Here is a 17,819-nt window from a genome sequence, read left to right on the forward strand (position 1 = left end):
AGAATAATTATTTAAAACTTGACAAAAAAGAATCTAAAATAGTTGAGAAATTATTCAACCAATGCCACCACCCTCAAAACAACAACACAAACCTTTACACAAATGTTTTTGAAACATTTTACTATAGAAAGCCAAATCCCAATCTATCTCTGGGTACTAAAATGTTCCAAAGCAAATCCAGGTATGTGGTATGAGAAGAAAAGTATATTTCTCTGAATCCATTTTCATCTGGAATAAATAAATAAATAAATATTTGCATCCTGCCTCTCCCATTTGAGGATCGAGATGGGTAACAGCAAGGAAAATTTCAAATACAAGTCACAGAAACAGTCCCTGAAAACCCCCACCCTTCTCTCTCCCTCCCATCAATACTAAATAATAGCAATAAAAACATTTAACTGGAATAACATCAGTGAAAAAAGATCAACAAGAAGTGACAGCAATATGACAATAACTGACAATAATAAGATTTAAGATTTTAAATCTTTTAAAAAAAACCTTTTACATTGACTGCAAGAAAGAAGCTGCCAATAGTTAGATTTCTTTATTTTTTTAAAAAAGAAAGTGCTGTGTGGGAAATTCCCTGAACCAATCTTGGTTTGAAAAAAAAATATTCCAATTTGTCTTGTCTGGCAAAAATCAACATATTTCTTGAGATGCTTTATGCATTCAACATATGTTTGTTCACACACACACAAAAGACTGTGTAAATAGTTAGGGGCTGAAATTTTGGAGCACTTTTTACTAATATACTGCTTTCAGGTGATAATACTCAAAAGGGATTACAAAGCCTATCTATTCCTATCTGTTCCAACAGTCTGACAGGCGAAGAATCCACCACTACAGTACCACTGAGAAGTGGCTATTTAAGTACTGTTTAAAAACATCAACAAAAGAGAGTCATTTAAAGAGAAAGTGGCAAAGAATCTTGCTCTAGGAGACCACATTAAAATACTGTATCCTCTTCTTCAGTATGGTAGAAAGGCCAAGTGGATAGCCATGTGGGTAGAAGACATTCTTGTTTTCAAATGTGTCTTCCATCTGAAGAACTTTCCAGTCTAAGACTGCCTAGGTCAAGCCCTTAATTTGACCCATTAGCAGTTCATTCATTTATTGGCACTGAGTAAAATATCTCCCCTCCAATCCACTATCCACTCCACTCTGACACACATAAACAACACACCAGTGCACTCACCCACCCACACAGTTATTAAACAATAAGATTAGCATGTGGGGGGGAAACCCTCAAGACATGCTAAGATGATTCACGTTTTTACCAAATGTCAGTCCAATGACAATGTCTTCTCATGTCTTTGGAACTGATAGAAATTTCCCCAAAATAAAACGGAATAAAACAATTAATAGACTTCCACATCTAGCCATTGCAGTGAACATCTAATTGTGGTAGATTTCAGCATATTTCTTATTTTGCTTTTTCTTGGTCCAACGATTAGCACAAAGAGTATCAGGCAGGCCTGTTCACACAATGCCTGCCTGGTTTCATGTCATTTCCCTGGAACAGAAGCTCTGGAAGTCCAGACAAAGAAAAGCCTGTCTATCCCCTATTCCATTGGCATCCAGGCATTCAACCCAGAAAAATCACTGCTTGCTTTTGTCTGTGGCATTTTTGAATGTGTCTTTGCAGAGTTCTGCAAGCCTCATGTCTGTGTCAGCAGATTTTTCATTAACCAAGCAATACTGCAACTCTGTGTCCTGATCTCCAGTGACGCAGGGTTCCTGCTAGCTTTTGGGGCTAGCTTTTACTGTAGGTCAGCTCATGGCCATGGCTGAAAGACAAGGGCACTATCGTGATGCCCAGTGGGGGCTGCAATGGCCACCAGCCAAGAGAACAGGAGCTCTGCCTAATTTGCTTTAAATGAAAAATGTCATACTGGCCTTGTATTTTTTGGTGTGCTTGGATTTGGTACCATCTTGGAATCCAGAACTGTCAGAGAGATGTGCTAGGAAATACCAGGACTGACTCTACACAGGGTAATAATATGTGTCCTTACCTCGAGCTCAGTCCTTTTGGAACACACAATGTTCCTCTTCATCCAATGTGAAAGCACTTCTTTTTGATGCCTGAGGGCTTTAAGGTGATTTTTTAAAAAAACCTCTGGTTAACTATTCTGTTTTGGGGGAAGAATTTTTTTTTAAAAAAGTGTGGTTTGACTTTCATATTGGGATTGTGGGGAGGAGGGTGGGATAGGGTTGATGGGTGATCATCTAGGACAGGTAATCACCTCATCATTCCCACCATGGAAGATTAAATTGCTTGTTTATACTGTCATCCAGAAAAAGTGATGTCACAATTTTTATTTTATTTTTTAATCTGTTTTGGGTTTGGAGTTTGCATACATAGTGTTGCACACATTTGCAGTATTTCACCTCTCCCAATTTTACCAGCTTATAGATTGGATGATTATCTTTTGCGCCATGGAAAAGGTATCTTGGGGGAGCAGAGAAGAAACAAGTGAGCTGAAAGAAAGCCATAGGAATATAGATATTTTTGAGACTGTTGCACAGGAGGTGCAGAATTAGGGCCATCAGAGAACTGCAGGACTAAAAGTAAGGCTCTCCAGTAGTGGTATTGTGAAATCTGTGATTACAATTCACAGAGTGGCAGAGTCACCATACTTTTCTGTGAGGAGCTGCATAGCTTTCTCTGCAGAGATGCCACAATACACCCAAAGCACATTGCTTGCAATATGAAAATTGTTTGGGTTCTCAGAGAGCAGCAAGTTTGTGCACTGTCTCCACCCCACATCCATGGCTCTGGGGAACTTTTGTCTGGCACCCTTGGTACTATGGATGAGGTGACATTCAGGGCTGTAATGGATGGTAAGTTTTTCAGTTCTCCTCCAAGTAATTTGGAACACACTCTCCTTCCTAAACTGGCATTGTATGGGGGTGGGAGGGTATTTGAATGAAATTTATTGTTAAAAGCTAAAAGTTGTCACAATATAAAACAGGTCCAACCAGTAAATACAAAAACAGTATAAAAAGATCAAGGCACAAAAACTACAGATAAAGCAACATAGTAAAATTAATAAGAGAAGCCCAACAACAAGATACAATAATAAGTCATTAATAATAAAATAGTAAAGACAGAAAACTAGAAAAGTTCTAATCATCATTCCCATTGAGAAAATAGATTCTAATCTTACTAGCAGCTGAACTAAATTTTGGTACCATAGAAGTGGTAGAAGCCAGCCAGAAGAACACAAATCTGCTGAAAACAAGATCTGCCAGAAAGTAAAAGTAAAATACATTCAAGAAACCTTTGTCTAGGAGATATATACAGAGGACAATGTAAAAGGTAATGTTCGATATTCTCCACTTCCCCAATTTTGCAGATACATAGTCTTAGATGGACAGGAGTGTTATTGTATCCGCCTGTTAAATAGGCAGAAGGCATACATGGGTACCTTAGAACAGTAAATGCTTTTCTAGCAGGGGCCAGAGTAAGATTAATAAAGTAATGCTCTAGCCCAAATGATGTCTTGTATAGTGGGTACCAAAAAGAAAAAGAAGAGTTCGAGAATGAATGAAGATCAGCCCATCTGGAAGCAAGATGAATTTTCTCTTTAATCAGTTGCTTGACTCTATGGGTGGCATAATTTGGAAGTGAGTCCACATTAAGCTCATAGCTCTGCAATATCATTCTAACTATACATACCCAGGAGCTTGGGGAGTTAACAGATAATTGTTCTAAAAAACAATTTTGGGGAGCCTGGAATCATTTATGGATAACAACTTTAGCCAGTAGAAGGCAAGGGCAGTGTGTGTACCAGCTTGAAGGGGAGTTTGGCCTGTTTCTGCTCTCGGGGTACACTTAGGGACAGCCAACAGGGATCTTAAAAATAAGTTCTGAACAGTTTCTAAATCTAAGACCCTGTTGTATTCCCAAGTTTCTGCTTCGTATAATAACTGAAGAACAATTTTTCTTTGATAAACATTGATAGTAGGTGCTACTAAATGACCTCCTTAAAGTCTATAGAATTTAAACAGAGAATTTATAGAGGGGGATAATTTTAACTTCGTACCAACAAAATGAGTTTTCCATGACAAATTAGATTGAAATTTTAAACTACAATTATCAAGGAGATAATTGTAATAGGATTGTTGATCTATAGATTTTGCATCAAGGCTCCACCGGTGAAGTTTTTCCTTTAGACCAAAAACCACAAATTTAGTTTTAGAGTGATTAACTATTAACATTTCCTTTGAACAATATTCATTTAGCTTCTTTAAGAGTCTGTGCATTCCGATTAAGGTGACCAAGATCAAAACAACATCGTCGGCATACAACAGCACTGAAAGTTTAACATCTTGAATAGTAGCTGGGGAAAAAATTTGATCCTTTTAAGAACTGGACAACATCATTAATATAAAAATTAAATAAAAAAGGTGCCATGAGACAACCCTGGCGTACACCTCTATCTGTGGGGATGCTATCGGATAGAAAACCATTTGCCCCAAGTCGAACCCTGATGGTAGTATTATGATGTAACATTTGAATTAGAAGAAGCAGTCTTCTATCAATGTTTGCTGCCACTAACTTTGACCAGAGCCGATCTTGGTCGACTAGGTCACAAGCAGAAGTAAAATCAACAAAGGCGGTAAAAAGTTCTTTTCTATCTTTTTGGGAATATTTATGAATCACGTTGTGTAAAACAAAACATTGATCTAGTGTAGATTTACCCTTCCTAAACCCAGCTTGTTCTTCTGCAAAAATGTTGTTTTCCATAGCCCAGACCTCTAGTTTGCCTAACAGATATATTGCATTGAGCTTAGAGATTATATTCAGTAGGCTGATAAGTCTAAAGTTTTTAGGATCGGCCATAGAGCCTTTTTTAGGGGTGGGAGGGTAAGTCTTTGCTGTGTATGTGTATGTATCAACATCATCTTCCACTTCCCATCACCAGAGCCTGCCCCTTTCTCCCACATTATCGCAGCAATTCACTGCCTCGCTTTTTGTTTATTGCTAAATGTAGCTCTGTATCTTAAACTGCTTCATCCTGCAGATTGTGACATCCTTAACTGTACAGCTATACTTACACCAACAGTCTGCCTGACCGAACACAGGAACAATAAAACACAAAAGAAAGCTGAGGACAGTGTGGATTGCTTGATTGAGCATTCTGCTGCTCAGATGAACAGCATGGTTACTGGTTTTCAGAGGGAACATAAGGCCTCTGATCAATACCTAGACCACGTGCAGATGGAGGATAAATGTACCAACACTGATAGAGACAGGTTTCTCACATGCATTGAGGGGCAGTCTGCACTACTGGTTAACCTATTCCAACACATGTAGGAATCACAGGACAAGGTTAACAAAGCTTGGTCTTGTCCTGTGATTCCTACATGTGTTGGAATAGGTTAACCAGTAGTGCCTAGAGCCTTGCCCTGGCAGATGGTTTCCAATTGTCATAGAACAACCAGAGCCTGGAGGCAACTTCACTCCCCTCTATTTTCAACAGTATGGAAAGGTGAACTCCAGGGTCAGGTTGCTCCGGACAAACCTCTGCAGCAGTTAAACCTATTACTGGGTCACAGAAGGATAAGGCTTTTAGAGAACTCAGGAGTTTCAACCCCATACTCCCATTGACCTACATCTTCCCACTGGACTTGGGATATTTTTGTTTTTATGTCCTTGATCCCAGCCCTGGGCCTTGAAAATCATCAATGCACCCACAAATTGAGCAAGGCACTGTGTGTGGCTTTAATCCTCTTTAGTACCAGGCAAGATGATGCAATATTGTCCTATAGGTTACATTTGATATGATATGACAGGTAGGCATATCTACTTGATGCCAAGCACTTGCAAATACAAATATAGCCTTGGTCCCTCTTGTAACCCCACCCCCAGCTGTACCTTTCTCACTTCTGGCCCAGAAGAAAGAAGTCACCCTCATCTTCTATATGAAAGTGAATGCCCCCAATGCACTGTAGCATGGATTGACAGACTGAAAACTGGAGCAAGTTCCTGTACTTTTAATGATTATGTTGAAGAGGGAATTCCATCAGGTGTTGCTGTCAGGGATTTGAAGAGTTAAAACACAGCACACAGTGAAATGCTTGATGTGTGTGTGTTTGACCAAGAGCATTCAGCAGAAGGACAGGGTTGATTAGCACAGCTGATGCTCATTGGCTCAAGGACATGGATGATGAAACCATGTGTCTGGATTGCACAGGAGACACATGACATGGTTACACACAGGAACTCACTGGGTTTGGGAGACCACATGGTCTGGAGTCTATATAAACCCAGGGGTTGCAAGTGATAGCTTGTGAGTTTGTAGTAGGAGTTGGTTTGGTATGGTTTGGAGTTTTGAAGATCTGTATTTGTATTATAGCACTGTGAATAAAGAGCACTTCGGGAGATTTTGTTTCTCTGGTGGTTTATCAGAAGAAGTCTGGCATTGGTTTGCTGTGTGTCCCTGGAGGCTCCTGCATTGCTTCAGTTCCTGGAAGACATCCAGTTGCTGTTATCTCAACTGCTTTTGGAGCCACACTTCAGCTTCTAAAATTGCTAGCTCTGCTCAAAAGATCTGATTTAACCACAGGGCTCGTTTGAGTTGCTGACAGTGGTTGTTGGACCCCAGCAGTTGCGCTGACAGTTGCTTCTTACCTGGTAGCATGATAAGTAAGATCTGCTGAAATTCCTTCTACACAACCATTAAAGGTACAGGAATCCTCTTCAGTTTTCTGTCTGGCAAGCCTAATTAGCTTTTGAACAATATGGGGTCATTGGAGGTGGGAGGGTTGCCAAAAGGCAAAAGGGGCTAGATGTGTATACTGGGTTACCATAGTAAAATAAATAAAAGTATTACGAGAAAGGAGATACAGAGCTCAGCATGCCAGATAACCAGACTGACCATCAGAAACCCCATTGTCTTCCATCTGGCTGACAAGGTGGGGATGCTCCTACAAATAACTGGGGCTTGGTGTTCCACAAGAGGGCATATGCTGCCTAGTCCTTCTGTGTATCAGCCCTAAATCCTGTATTTTTTTGATATGGCGAGATTAGGAAGAGTAAGTGCCAGTCTCACTCACAGCCGATTGAGCACTGAGCATTTGGTAGGTATCAAAATAGCCTTAGATTCCATACCACATACTGTGGGATTCTGTCTTTCTATCTCTTTCTGTTCTTAGCTCAACAGGCCCAGGCAACTAAGGCTAGTAGTATGCAAGATTCCATGGCCAATACTATATACTACTATATTTATAAAACTCTCTTCAAATCTTGTGAGAGGTGGGATTTACCTATCGTGATCATGAAAGATTTTTAATCTTGTAGGTGCTTGGAATTCTTGTGAGAAGCCCTTCTCTTACAAGACATGGGAGAGGCTTTATATAGGCTTGCCTCATTTGTACCAACAAGTCTTGGACCAACCTGACAACACTGTCCCATATTACACTTTGAAAATCCTGGCAGTGCTAGCAGAGGGCTGTTCCCCCCCACCCCCCTGCCACAGTGCGGTCAAGACCCAGTATTGGTAGTCCTATCCATCCAGCCACCAATAAGGCTGTGCTCCCAGGAACATGACTGACATTCTCTCTTTGCTTTTTGGGAAAAAATAAGCTAGGCAATTGCATCTACACCAAAAGGGGGGAAATGGAAAAAAAGAAAAGAAAGAAAGAATAAAAACAGCAAAGAGGTTTTGTGACACTTTAAAGGCTAACGTGTTTCACTTGGTATACACTACTTTTGTGGACTTTAGCCCTGATACATGGATTGTAGCCACAGTACAGAGATGCAACATAACCAGGGTATATGAAATGCATTAGAAATGGAAAACATAGCAAACATAGGGAAGAGCTGCTCATCTGTCATTTGTAGGTGATAAGTACACACCTCCAACTACCCAATTTGTCAAGGACAGTGTTGTGCATTGCTGCTGAAATTTGGTTATGATCTGCTAAATTTTCTTATAGTGTCATTGACAAATGGAGTCAGTAACTTTGTCTCAAATAGCCTTAAATATAAAATGACAGAAGTGTAGCTTTGAGGCATGTGGGCAAACTGAAAAGTGACCCCAGTCCCACAGCTATTGCCCATCCCTGCTCTCGATGCAGCCTGGCTCCTGGAACTACATTCCACACATCTGATAAAGTGCAATGGAGTCCATGAAAACCCATGCCAAATAAAAACAATTATATCACTATCCCAAATTAAAAAAAAAAACAGTATACATAACATGACAGACATTGGGGAATAAGGTTAATGTCCAATATCTTCCCAAAGAACTAATGAATCTGCAGCCAATATGTCACCGGAACTAGCCAAATGTAATCTTATCTTTGTATTTAACACAGATTTTATTTGAAATGCAAATAGTGGTCAGGATTATTTTTGGGAGCACAGAAGATGGGACGGAAGAACTGAAACTGTTCTGAAGCCACTCTTTAATGCCAGTAGGCTTTCTGTTGTCACTGCTGTTAACTGCCCTTAAGCTGGCCTTGACTCATAGCGACCCTGTGGATGAGACAACTTCAAGACCCCTTGTCCTCAACTGCTCTGCTCAGGTCCTGTAAATTCAGGCCTGTGACCCACCCTAATTGAGTCTATCCATCTGTAGTCTTCTTCTCTTTTTATTACCATCTACCTTCTCTTCCCTTATTGTCTTTTCTAATAAGTCATGGTCTTTCACGATATGACCAAAAGCCTCAGTTTCATCATATTGGCTTTCAGAAAGAGTTCAGGTTTGATCTGTTCAAGGAACCATTTGTTTGTCTTTTTGGCTGTCCTCAGCAATCTTCTTGAAATCCACATCTCAAATGAGTTGATTTTCTTCCTCTGCTTTTTTCACTGTCCATCTCTCATATCCATGCATGGTGATGGGGACTATAGTGGCTTGGAAGATTCTAACTTTAGTGTTCAGTTGTATGTCTTTATAATTTAGAATCTTCTCTGGTTCTTTCATGGCAGCCCTTCTCTTCCTTAGCAGGAAATTCTCTCTGAATGTAAACAGAAGCTCTGGGAGAAGGATAGTTCTTTTCTCCTCCCTCCATATGGTGCAAGTTCATTAATTATCAGACCCATTTTTTCCAAAGATACTATTTGCATTAAAAAGCATACTTATAATTTAACATTGCATCCAATTTGGCCATCTATTGTTATTCTCTACTACTCAATAGAACCTATTTCATATCTCCTTGCATACCCTGTACTTCTAAGATTGCCTGCATTAATTATGCCCTCCTAAGATCCTTAGTGTGGCCCTCCTTGGTACCCTCTAAGACTCACAGCACCAAGGCCATTAACATCTTCTCCCTGGCTGACTCCCACCAGCTTCATACAGATAATTTCCAGTGGGTACATGCAATGAGGAAAGATTCAACAAGATCAGAATCACTGTAGAGGGAGTAAAGGCTCACCATTCCTTCCTTTGCCCCAAGCATCATCATACAGATCATTCCTTCCTCTCTGGGATGCAGAAAGCATCCCCTCCTAGTGAAGATACATGTCTCTGTGTGTGCATGCACATTTACTTGCATGTGTGTGGATGCACCTCTGGCCCCCACATGGAATCAAATATGGCTCTTAGTAGGGTTGCCATAATTCTCTACTATAAACCGGGACAAAATATAGGACAAAATTTAGACCAAAATGCAGGACAATTGTAGGATAAAATTTAGCCCAAAATGTAGGCTATTTAAGAAAAATGAAGGACCTTCAATGTCCTACATTTTGGGCTAATTTTTATCTTACAATTGTCCTGCATTTTGGTCTAAATTTTGTCCTATATTTTGTCCCGGTTTATAGTAGAGAATTATGGCAACCCTACTAGTTATGTTTAAGAGGTTTAAGAGCTGCTTTAAGAGGGAAATCTAGCAGGTGTCTCTGTTCCTTCTTCTGTACTATTTAATGCAAAGAATCCCTGTTCTCCTTCATCTCAAGCCATTTTAAGATTCCCCCTTCAACATGCTCACAGTCTCTGCCTTTGACAAATATAAGGACTGCTTTTGACAGGAAGAGAGAATTTGCTATTTAAGGCACTAACAAAAGAAATTTGTATTTCCTCAGTATACTAGGTCCCTAATGAAAAGTTCTGCTGACATATATTAATGGATGTGGAAATTTTATGTAGGACAAATCCCCCAAGTCATTTCTGGATAACAGATTCCCTCTGTGTCCTCATTTATCTTTCCATTTGTATGTCTCTTGTAGTTACTTCTGCAGTGCACAAAAATCAAACTACTTCATGGTAGTTTTTTAAAAGAAGAAAATAATATGTTTGGTTATGAAAAGCTTAATCCTCTGCCTTTTTTCTATCAGAAATTGCAACATAAAAGAACTCTAAAAAGGATATTTAAAACCATGTCCCAGCCCTGAGTTTGCATGAGTCAGAAAGAATGTTGAATACATGGATGTAGCAATGCTGTTATCACCACCCTTGAGGGAGGGGAACCTATGGCTCTACAGCAGTTGGTAGACTACACCCCACAGCAACAGTCCTGACCATTGCCCATGCTGCTTGGACTGAAGGCCAAGAACTGGAGGTTGTGCCCATCCTTCTCTGGACCTAAAAAAAATCGCTTGGAGTTCATGATGTTATTATTATTTATTAACCTTTATTTATAAAGCGCTGTAAATTTACACAGTGCTGTACATACAGTCTTTTTAATTAGACGGTTCCCTGCCCTCAGGCTTACAATCTAAAAAGACACCACACAAAAGGAGAAGGGAGTAATGGTGGGGCAGGGGATGAGGTCCAGCAGTTCCTCTCTACCTCCAGGGCCTGGACCAAGGCAGGTGGACTGGAGGGAGGGCTTGGCTTCATAATGGATGGTTAATCTTCATCCAGGGAGGCAAGCAACAATTAAACAAGGCCTGGGAACGCTTCTCTGAACAGGATGGTCTTCAACTCCGTTTTGAAGCTGGTTAAAGAAGTGATGGCTCTTGTTCGCAGGAGAAGAAGGTTCCAGGAGTGAGGGGCAGCGAGTGAAAAGGGGCGAATCCAAGATGGGGCAGAGGAAATCCTGGGCCGGGACAGCAGACCTTGACTACCAGAACGGAGGGCCCGAGTGGGAAGGTGAGGAGAAGGAAGGTCTGATAAGTAAGGAGGGGCCAACCCATGGAGGGCTTTAAACGTGGACAGCAGGAGCTTATACTGAATGCGGAAAGGGAGGGGGAGCCAGTGAAGGGATGCCAGCAAAGGAGAGATATGGTCAGAGCGGTGGGCGGATGTGATAACAGGTGCAGCTGAATGCTGGACAGAAATTAAAGGTGAGATAGAGGAAGCCCTGCTAGAAGGATGTTACAGTAATCAAGTCATGAGATCACTAAGGCATGGACCAGGATCTTGGCAGTGGAGGCGGAGAGAAATGGTCCGATTTTGGCAATGTTGTATAAAAAGAATCTACAAGCCTTGGCTTGTGGTCTGGATCTGAGGGATACACGACAGAGAAGAATCAAAGATAAAACCAAGACTGCGGGCTTGCTGGACTGGTTGAATAGAAATGTTGTCCACAGAGACAGAAAAGGAGTGTGGAAAGGTGGACTTAGGAGGAAAGACAAGAAGCTCTGTCTTGGACATGTTGAGCTTCAAACGCTGATGGCGCATCCACTGCAAGACAGCTGTGAGGCAAGACGAAGACAAGATGTCTCCACTTTATTAAATTTTAGGAAGATTATTTTCACGTGCTCTGTCTATGGCAAAACAGAACTATTTTAAATCGCTGATCTGTGCTAATGAGGCGTCCGCAGCATTTGTTCTCCTGCTTCAATACACTACTAAAACCTTCCTCTCACCGTCTTCTCATCATTTCCCCCCACTGACTTCGCCAACTACTTCATCACTAAAGTCACTACTATTCGATCTGAAATAGTTCCTCCTGACTTGCCCCCTACCACTAACCTCCTGGTACCTTCTACTAATAATCTCTCTGGGTTTCCGCCTGTTTCTCTGGATGAACTCTCTACGCTGCTAAATTCTTCCAAACCTACTACCTGTTCTCTTGATCCTATTCCCTCCTGTCTCCTAATCTCTATAGCCCCTTCTCTTCTGCCCTCGCTCCTCTATATCTTTAATCGCTCTCTCTCTATGGGTTCCTTCCCTTCTGACTTCAAACATGCTCTCGTTTCCCCAATTCTGAAGAAACCCTCTCTCGACCCCTCTTCTTTGTCTAGCTATCGTCCAATTTCTCTTCTTCCTTTTCTTTCTAAGGTCCTAGAACGGGTCGTTTATTCTCGCTCTATTAAGTTTCTTGAAGCTAACTCCATCCTGGACCCTTTCCAGTCTGGCTTCCGCCCACGGCACTCTACAGAGACAGCCCTCACCAAGATCTCAAATGATCTCTTGTGGGCCAAGGCCAACGGCCTCTACTCTATTCTCATTCTTCTTGATTTGTCTGCGGCCTTTGACACTGTTGATCACTGTCTCCTGGTTGATTTACTTTCTGACCTTGGGTTCTCCGACTCTGCTCTCGACTAATTTAAATCTTACTTGTCAGATAGATCTTTTGCAGTGGTCACGGGTGGTCACACTTCATCCTCTGTTCCCCTATCTGTTGGAGTTCCCCAGGGCTCTGTCTTGGGTCCCCTTCTGTTCTCTCTATACACACTGTCCCTAGGTAAACTCATCAGTTCTTTTGGTTTCTCCTGTCATGTGTACGCCGACGACACTCAGCTGTATCTCTCCACCCCTGACCTTTCGACGGGGCTTGAACAGCAAGTTTCTTCTTGTCTGACTGCCATCTCTCAGTGGATGCGGCTTCGGCGCTTGAAGCTCAACATATCTAAGACTGAGCTTCTCGTCTTTCCACCTAAACCCACCCTTCATTACTCCTTTTCTGTTTCTGTTGATGACACTTCTATTCAACCGGTTCATCAAGCCCACAGTCTTGGCTTCATTTTTGACTCTTCTCGGTCATTTATTTCCCAGATCAAGGCCACTGCCAAGGCCTGTAGATTCTTTCTCCACAACATTGCCAAGATCCGTCCATTCCTCTCAATCTCTACTGCCAAGACTCTGGTCCATGCCCTAGTGGTTTCGCGACTAGATTATTGTAACCTCCTTCTAACAGGGCTTCCTCTTTCACACCTCCATCCTTTAATCTCTGTCCAGTATTCAGCTGCCCGTATTTTCACATCCGCTCGCCGCTTTGACCATGTTTTTCCTGTTTTATCGTCCCTTCATTGGCTCCCCTTCCCCTTCCACATCCAGTACAAGCTTTTGTTATTGACTTTCAAAGCCCTCTATGGATTGGCCCCTCCTTACTTATCTGACCTTCTTTCTCCTTACATTCCTACTCGCACCCTCCGCTCTGGTAGTCAAGGTCTCCTGTCACAGTGTAGGACTACCACTGCCCCCTCCCGAATTCGTCCCTCTTGCTGTCCCTTACTCCTGGAACCTTCTTCCCCCACATGCACACCTCATCACTTCTCTACCCAGTTTCAAAACTGAGTTAGACTATATTGTTTAGAGAAGCATTCCCAGAGGCGAGCCCCTCTCTGACCCAGGAAGCCTCCTTTTAACCATCCATTAAGAAACCAAGTCCTTCCTCCAGTCCATCTGCCTTGGTCCAGGCCTTGGAGGTGGAGAAGATGTGCTGGACCCAATCCTATTCCCCACCACCACTCCCTAATAAGATCTTAAAATCAGATTTTATTCTATTCTTGTATTTATTCTTTTCTTGTGTCCCTGTATCATGAAACCATATACCAAATACTGGTGAAGTCTTTGTCTAGGATGAATAGATATCCTGAAAAATAAGACTTTCAAAATGACAATAAGCAGTGGCCCATAGATATACCTGTGGGGTTCTTTGTGGTCTGCAGTGGGCAGCAGGGAATTGCCATTTTCTCCTTCTGAAGTTCCATCTCCTTCTCTGGAACTTCTGTGATATTTCACAAGCCTGGGAAAAGGTGACCAATCAGCAGCCTCCCAGATGCTAAAACCATAGTCATAGACTTCCTTCAGGTCCACCTGGTGACCACCAGGTCAGCTGATCCCTGCTTCTCTAGGCATTCAGGTTTGAACTCCAACTAATAGTAATCATCACCACCAGCAGCAAATAATAAAAGCAGTATCCTTTTCTGAGACACAATTCTTATGTAGCCAAAATAGCAGCATCTGTGCATAAGAAGGAAGTATTAGGAAGCCTGAGGGAAAACAGCAAGGTTTGTAAAAATACCAAAACATCATCACCACACCCTAAGGGGGAAGGAGCCCTCAAAACTGGCCAATGGAAACCAAGTATGCTCAGCCACCAAACAATATTAAGTCAGTTCTTGCCTGACCATTAGGCAGAGAAGAGCAGCTATCACAAACTGCAGATCTGGGCTTTTATGGAAGTTCCACGAGTTGTTAGTTATGAAATTTGTTAGTCTTTCATTTTTATAGTCAGGATGGTGAAATGTCACTTGTGAGATTTTTCTGTCTTCGGTGACAAAAGAATTTGGCTAGCCTAGAATATGATGTATCTTGACTTTGGGAAGGAGTGCCCTTTGCTTCTATGCCTTAAGTACCAAATCTTGAGTGGACTATTAGGTGGAAGAAACAGAAGAAAAGAAGCAGGAAAAGGAATGACTGAAAAGAAGGTAGGGCTTCCAGACTGAAAACCCAGAGTATTCTGCAGTACAACAGGCCTCACTTATTTTCAAAAGCACAATAATGAAGACTTTCTCTTTGGCTTTCCTTGTCCTTTGTCCCACTGCCATGAGTATATATACAGTGGTCCTTGCTATTAGGAAGCTGTATACCACTGGTCTTCTGTAGCCATGGATTCTGCATTCATGGATTCAACCATCCACTGCTTGAAAATATTCCCCCCCCCCCCCCAAAAAAAAAATCCCAAAAGCAAAGCTTGATTTTGACATTTTGTATAATGCCCTTGTAATAACGGGAACAATTATTAAGGAAAGTCAAAGAAGAAAGTGCAAAGGCAGGATTACTGCTGAACATAAAGAAAACAAAAATGATGACCAGGAGGATCTTTGTAAATTCAATCTAGACAATGTAGAAGTCAAAATAATTAAAGTGTTCCTGTACCTTGGATCAAACATTGATCAGAATTGAGACTGCAGCCAAGAAATCAGAAGAAGGGGAATGGGAAGGGCAGCTAGAAAAGAACTAGACAAGATTCTATAGTATAAAGATATACAACTGAGCACTAAAGTTAGAATAATCCAATCCACTGTATGAATGGGAGGCTGGACAGTGAAAAAATCAACTCATTTGAGATGTGGTGCTGGAGAAGTGTGCTAAGGATACTGTGGATAGACACAAAGACAATGATGTGGCCTTAGAGATACTGATTACTATCCAAATCTGGTATGTCAGTTCCTCAGTAGTGAACATTAGGTTTGTTTATTTTTAAAAATAGGATTTTTGCAACAAGAAGGCTGCTAAACTATATGCAAGTGTTTCTGCTCTAAACCATGAAATCTGGAAGAATTCTGCACTAATCAGCAAAAAACAAGGTATCATTTTGCTTCATAAATGTTCATATAATACCCATTCTAAATGAGTCATTTGTATGTGTCTGACTTTGAGCCATAATTTTGGCCACATCACATGCCTGGCTACATTAGACATTTCAGGCACTTCATTTTCCCCCTTCAGTTCAAATACTGTGAACGCAGCATTTCCAACAAGTGGGATGGAACCACATGAGATTTCTTGGCATGCCTTGGTGATACATGGAATAGCACGGTGAGAGAACTCTTCAGTTCTGTTATAGTCTTAATGCAGTAACACATTAACAAAGCAGGGAGGGGCAATCCACACTAGTGTCTGTTCTTTTGTCACATCTTAAGTGCCATATTCATGTTTCCAAAGGTGAAGTGTTTCTTTATTCATGCTTTCTCTTTCTCTTTTGCAAAACAGACCTGAGCTGAATTGACCAATGGAAGAAAATTAAGCAACTGTCATTAATATTTTATCTTCCAAACATTTTAAGGACCTGGAGAATGCCCATTTGGTAGGACAGGATGCAAGATACCCTTCATGTGGCTTTCAGATCCTAAATATATATCCAGGTTGTGTTCGAAAATGCCATGATAGGTAACAGTGCATGAAGCTCTATTTAAGAAAGACAATGTAAAAGTGAAAATGAACAGTGGCTAGTATATAAGTACATATTGATCAGTTTCAAAGTGAATACAGTTATTCACCAAGCAGGCAAAGGGGAGTTTTGGTCAGTGCATTCAAACTGCAGGAAAAGAGATTCCACCTCAACATCAGGAAGAACTTCCTAATAGTAAGAGCTGTTCAACAGTGGAACACACTGCCTCGGAGGATGGTGGAGTTTTCTTCTTTGGTTTGTTTATTTCTTCTTTGGAGGTTTTTGAAGTGAAGCTGGATGACCATCTGTTGGGGGTGCTTTGGTTGTCTATTTCTGCATGACAGAGGGTTAGGCTGGATGGCCCTTGAGGTTTTTTCCAAATCTGTGATTCAAAATAAAAAAGAAGCATAGAATAAGCTAACTAGAACTTGTGTATCCAGACTGTGAGACTATTTGATCAAAGCAATTTCTAGCAGGACAGAGACCTGGGATTCTACATCATGGTTAGTCTTCATTCTCTGTGATCTGCTCAAAGTCAAATTTAGATTTCATGAACAAAGCTATTTCTCCCAGAAGTGAGAATTTCCAGAGAATGACTAGAAATTCAAACTGACCAATCAATACTGTGGATGTATTCTACATGTACCTATTTAACATAATGCTGACTTATAAGTGTGAGGTGATCCTCTGTTGTTCCATTTTTTCAGCTGCTTATAAAATGTCCCTTTTTCCCTCTCCTTCTCTCACTTTTCTCTCATTTGTTCTCACTACTTCCATTGCGGTAAACTGAGTTGAAACCTCAAAAATAGCTTGCACTCACTTAAGTCAGCAAGGGAGAGAACAGAGGAGAGGTGGAATCTTGCCCTTCTCAGGAGGTTCAGGCAAAAGCAAACTGATGCAGCCTCATAACTTGTACATTCTTCCTCATTAATAACTATTGCCATCTTGACTACACTCTGATGTTGCTTAGCCAAATGTTGTCCTAGATTTTATCTGTGAAATGTTGGAGGATATATACATGAAATGCCCCTTGTTTAGAAATAAATATTTGCACAGACATGTGGTTGGTTCACAAATGTACATTCATCACTTGGGCAATGCAACACCAAATGGTAACTCTCATGCATAAATAGGCCACTTAGATATAACATCACAAATGTTCATATCACCAATTAATATTTTTCATTTGAGTCAGCTGCCATATTCAGCTAGTATACTTATATGTGCAATTTCAGCTTACCTACGTGGTGATTTTCATGGTAGCAATCTCTGGAGACTGATGATCTGAGTAGAAGGGGTGTCCCCCCTGAATGCCAGGATAAGATGCCCTGCTGTTTGGATCATAGGTTGAAAATGTGGCATTCCAGTTGTATCAATGTATAGCATGTTTGATCCTAATATTTCCTCAAGATGCCACTTAAGGTGTGTGAGACAGGAGTGTCTGCTATGTTTTTCAGACCAGCTGTAATTATTCCTGAGGAGTATAAATACTGCTGGCCAATTCATTTGCTCTGAACAGTTTGGTTATTGTTACAAACAAATGCATGTCTATAAAAGCAAGCTTATTCAGGTTTGGAAAGAGAGAGTAAAGTCAAAACCCTCTGCTCTTCCAAAAGCCTAGCTGTCTCACAGTAATCATAGGAAGCAGTGGAGAGGACGAAGGCATATCTGTTTTCATCTACATGTCACTGATGTGTTGACGCTATTAAAAATAACCCCAAAACTTCATTAGGAACAGGTAAGGGACCTGATCCTGTGGCCTCAAGAAATAAAGGAGGGGATTGGACTGACTGGATGCA

At 41.1% G+C, this 17,819-nt stretch overlaps 1 long non-coding RNA gene across 1 annotated transcript; it reads left to right on the top strand.

Moving 5' to 3' along the window:
- Positions 1 to 6,593: 6,593 nt before the first annotated feature.
- LOC121920952 lies at positions 6,594 to 15,710 on the top strand. The gene is made up of 3 exons (XR_006101809.1): positions 6,594 to 6,691; positions 15,340 to 15,436; positions 15,579 to 15,710. It is a non-coding gene; the product is annotated as an uncharacterized LOC121920952 (long non-coding RNA).
- The last annotated feature ends 2,109 nt before the right edge of the window (positions 15,711 to 17,819 follow it).

Source organism: Sceloporus undulatus, chromosome 2 (genome assembly GCF_019175285.1).
Source record: "Sceloporus undulatus isolate JIND9_A2432 ecotype Alabama chromosome 2, SceUnd_v1.1, whole genome shotgun sequence".
NCBI classification, from domain to species: Eukaryota; Metazoa; Chordata; class Lepidosauria; order Squamata; family Phrynosomatidae; genus Sceloporus; species Sceloporus undulatus.